This window comes from Bubalus bubalis, chromosome 6, assembly GCF_019923935.1.
Source record: "Bubalus bubalis isolate 160015118507 breed Murrah chromosome 6, NDDB_SH_1, whole genome shotgun sequence".
In the NCBI taxonomy this organism is placed as follows: Eukaryota; Metazoa; Chordata; class Mammalia; order Artiodactyla; family Bovidae; genus Bubalus; species Bubalus bubalis.
The window spans coordinates 7,471,550-7,476,357 of NC_059162.1; the positions used below are offsets into that span (position 1 = coordinate 7,471,550).

The window sequence follows — 4,808 nt, forward strand, 5'->3', positions numbered from 1 at the left end:
GCCAAAATGTTCTTTTGGGTTTTTTTTCATAAGATGTTACAGAAAAACCTGAACAACCTTTTTGGCCAACCCAATATTACTTCCATGGGCAAGATCAGAAAGAGGCATTCCAGGAAGAGGAAAGAGCGAATCAGACTCTTGCTAACTGTCACTTAATATACTGAAGGCTGCAGAGCCCCACCTCCCAAGCCTCCTCTGCAGGGGCATTATGAGCTTACCTGAGACTTCTTTGTTGTAAGTCAGTGAGTCCTGCTCAGTTGTCCGCTGAGCTCTGCAGGCCCTTCCCAAATTAACTCAAGGGGCCTGACTACAGAAATTTAGAATGAGATGAGCAGCACTTGCCAAGACCTGTCTGAACGCAGACCTCTAGCCTGTAGCTTTGTGCCCTTGGACTAGAAAATGACAAGGGTCCCAAAACAGGGCTTTGCTTCCTGTTTTAGCCAGTAAGAGCAAATGGAGATAGAGAAAGTAGTTGCTTGTTTTGAACACAATTCTTTATAGAAAAGAAAGCAATTAATGCTCAGGGCAGAGAATGAAGCCTGAACTTACCTACCAGCCTGTCTTACACACTTGTGCACACACATGCATACACATACATACGTGATTTCAGGGGCCAGAAGGAATTGCAACACCTCTGTTCTGCACTCACCCACAGCCTGCACAAGACCAAAGGATAAAATCCCTTATTTTGCAACACAAATCCCCTAGCAGTGATTACACATTGACCTCTGAGAGTCATACTCTGATAGAGCATATTTTCTTGACATTTGCTTCTGAGGAGGGAAGGTAGGCCTGCCCCCACCACACCCCCTCCCCCCTCCCTGCCCCCACCCCGCCCCTGCCCGAGGAGAGGATGTGAAATCACAGGTAATGATCTCCTGCCACATGCTAGGAAGTGCCTGGCACTTTCACTGACTTTATCTCACTTGATCCTCACAGCAACTCTGGAGGTTGGGGATCACCAACTCTACTTGTAACTAAGACCTCAGACCTCAAACTCATGCCTATCTATTCCAGATTCCAGGCAACATCCAAGTTTAGGGAAAATGTAGGAAGAGACAAACTTTTCCAAATGCACTTTTCCAACATTCCCAGAGTTGACCTGATGCATGTGTGTGTGTTTATGCAAACACACGCACAGGTGTAGCAAAGACACAAGTACGGGCTCAGCCATCACACTGCCTGAATTAAATCCTGGCTGCATCTCTTCGGAGCTCTGTAACCTTGGTAACATAATTAACCTCCCTGTGTCTTTCCATTTGTAAAATGTAAACAACAGTAGCATTTATGATATTTGAGATGGTCTTCAAAATAATATGGGATGGAGAATTATGTATGGATATAAACAAAACAAGACTGGTCATGAGTTGATAATTAGAGTTGTTGTTTAGTCCCTAAGTTGTATCCGATCCTTGTGTGACCCTATGGACTGTAGCCCACCAGGCTTCTCTGTCCATGGGATTTCCCAGGCAAGAACACTGGAGTCAGTTGCCAGTTCAGTCTCCAGGGAATCTTCCTGACTGATCAAACCCATGTCTCCTGCAATGGCAGGTAGATTCTTTACCACTAAGCCACCAGCGAAGCCCATGATAATTATTATACATGGGAGTTTATCACATCCTTTTGGTCTGCTTTTGCAAATGTTTGGCATCTTCCATTAAAAAAGTTTTAAAGAGTATCATTCACAAGAGCCCAAATGTGGAAACAACCCAGATGTCCATTAACAGATGAACAAGTCAATAAAACATAATATGTACATACAGTGGAGTATCTTTCTGCTTTGAAAAGGAATGAAATTCTGCTCTTTTCGCTGTGGGGTCCTGGTGTGCAGTGTCTGCAAACAGCAGCCTCCTTGGTAGTTAGTGTATGCAGCCTCTGGCCTCTGTGGGTTGCCCTAAGGAAGCCTGGAGTCAGCCCTTCCCAGTGGACATTCATGACTGGCATGCTGTCCCCAGTCTAGGCTCCAGATAGATGTGTGCAGTGTCTTTGGAAAGCCCCTGGGCACAGTAGCCAGGGTTCACATTGAGCAAGTCATAATGTCCATCCCAAGCTACAAAACAAGGAGCATGTGACTGAGGCCCTAACAGGGCCAAGTTCAAGTTCCCGGGCCACCAGAAGATCTGTGTCTCTAAGAAGTGGGGATTTACTAAGTTTAATGCTGGTGAATTTGAAAACATAGTGGCAGGAAAGTGACTCATCCTGGACGGCTGTGGGGACAAATATGTCCTAATTGTGGCCCCCTGGTCGAACGGCAGGCCCCGCATTTATGAGAGCCTTGTCTTGTCCCCTCCTTACTCACACCCACCAATAAATCCTACTCTCTTGTCAAAAAAACAGAATGAAATTCTGACACATACTATAGTATGGGTGAACTTTAAAGAATTATGCTAAGTGAAATAAGCCAGTCACAAAAGGACAGATATTGTACTGTTCCACTTACATGAGATACGTAGACAATTTCATAGAGAGAAAAAGTAGAATAGAGATTGCCAGGCTCCTCTGTCTGTGGGGATTCTCCAGGCAAGAATACTGGAGTGGGTTTCCATGCCTTCCTCCAGGGGATCTTCCCAACCCAGGTATCCAACCCAGGTCTCCCATATTGCAGGCAGATGCTTTACCATCTGAGCCACCAGGGAAGCCTGGAAAGAGAGAGGTGATGAGGAGTTTTTGGGAATAGAGTTTCTGTTTGAGATAATGAAAAATTTCTGGAGATGGGTAGTGATGATGGTTACACAACATTTAGAACATACTTAATACCACTGAATTTGTACAATTCCGCTGAATTGTACACTTAAAAATGGTTAAAGTAATGAGTATTATGTATGAATGTGTGCGTGCTCAGTAGCTCAGCTGTGTCAGGCTCTTTGCAACCCCATGGAGTGTAGGCTCCTCAGTCCATATGATTTTCCAGGCAAGAATATTGAAGCCTGGAGTAGGAAAGTTGCCATTTTCTACTCCAAGTTTTATATATATTTCCCCACTATTAAACAAACACGGAATGCGATCATTCATTAAAAGTACTTAGAATTTTGGACACATTGTAAATTCTCAGTATGTGTCATTTGGACTTCCCTGGTGGTCCAGTGGCTAAGACTCGGAGCTCCCAATGTAGGGGGCCCAGGTTCAGTCCCTGGTCAGGGAACTAGATCTCACATGCTGCAGCTGAGTTCACATGCCACAACTAAGGATCCAACATGCCATAACGAAGACCCAATGCACTCAAATAGATATATTTTTTAATTTGTTAAAAAAAAATGTATTATTATTACCAGATGCCCACCACAGTGGCTCTGGTGATACGTGGAGACAAGCGGGTCCATGCGGCCTTTCAGAGACATGTATTGGGACTATGTTGCATTGTCTGTCCCCAAGGAGTTCTCTTCTCAGGCCCTGTGTTCAAACCTGTGCATGTCTAAATTGCCTGGATGTACAACCATGTGATATGGGATTTCTTGGCACACCCAAAGAGGAATGCATGACCCAGTGAGTTACAAAAGTACTGCTGGCTGTCAAATCAGTCGTGGGTTACCATGGCCAAATAGGAGCAGATCTCCTATGCAGAGAACGAGAAGGAAATTCGCAGGTACCCCCCAGATCTCCATCCAACCTACTACAAAAAATGATTTCAGGTGGCAATGCAAGGGTTCAGGCCACATACAGAACGCTCTTGAGCCCATTCAAAAACTTAATTAGCCACCACCTGCAGTCACCCAATAGAAGTAGTTCTGGCAAACCTGTAGGATCTTCAAAAACCCACCAAGCAGCAATAGAAATAATCCTGGAGCTCTGGCCGCACACACACACACACACACACACACCCTCTGTCATTCATGATAAAGTTTATTTTCATACCGTTCATTACAGTTTTCCTAAGCTCTTTTGCTGGTATTCTCTCATCTAATGATCATGACAACATTCTGAGAGAAGTGTGAGTATGGTTCCCATTGTGCAAATAAAAAAACTAACAATCACTCAGGGACAATATCGGATTTTTCCAACAGCACGTAGGCAGAGTTCAGTTCAGTTCAATTGCCCAGTTGTGTCCGACTCTTTGCAACCCCATGGACTGCAGCACGCCAGGCCTCCCTGTCCATCACCAACTCCTGGACTGTACTCAAACTCATGACCTTCGAGTCAGCGATGCCATCCAATCGTCTCATCCTCTGTCATCCCCTTCTGCGCCTGCCTTCAATCTTTCCCAGCATCAGGGTCTTTTCAAATGAATCAGTTCTTCACCTCATGTGACCAAAGTATTGGAGCCTCAGCTTCAACATCAGTCCTTCCAATGAATATTCAGGACTGATTTCCTTTAGGATGGACTGGTTGACTCTCCTTGCTGTCAAGAGACTCTCAAGAGTCTTCTCCAACACCACAGTTCAACAGCATCAGTTCTTCGGCACTTAGCTTTCTGTATAGTCCAAGTCTCACATCCGTACATGACTACTGGAAAAACCATAGCTTGACCAGATAGATCTTTGTTGGTAAAGTAATGTCTCTGCTTTTTAATATCCTGTCTAGGTTGGTCATAACTTTTCTTCCAAGAAGTAAGCATATTTTAATTTCATGGCTGCAGTCACCATCTGCAGTGATTTTGGAACCCCTCAAATAAAGTCTCTCACTGTTTCCCCATCTATTTGCCATGAAGCGATGGGACCAAATGCCATGATCTTAGTTTTCTGGATGTTGAGCTTTAAGCCAACTTTTTCACTCTCCTCTTTCACTTTCATCAAGAAGCTCTTTAGTTCTTCTTTGCTTTCTGCCATAAGGATGGTGTCATCATATCTGAGGTTATTGATATTTCTCCCAGC

The 4,808-nt window shown here is 44.4% G+C and overlaps 1 non-coding gene across 1 annotated transcript; it reads left to right on the top strand.

The window, feature by feature from the left end:
* The first annotated feature begins 1,780 nt into the window (after positions 1–1,780).
* Positions 1,781–1,916, top strand: LOC112585852. The gene has a single exon (XR_003110427.1). It is a non-coding gene; the product is annotated as a small nucleolar RNA SNORA70 (small nucleolar RNA).
* The last annotated feature ends 2,892 nt before the right edge of the window (positions 1,917–4,808 follow it).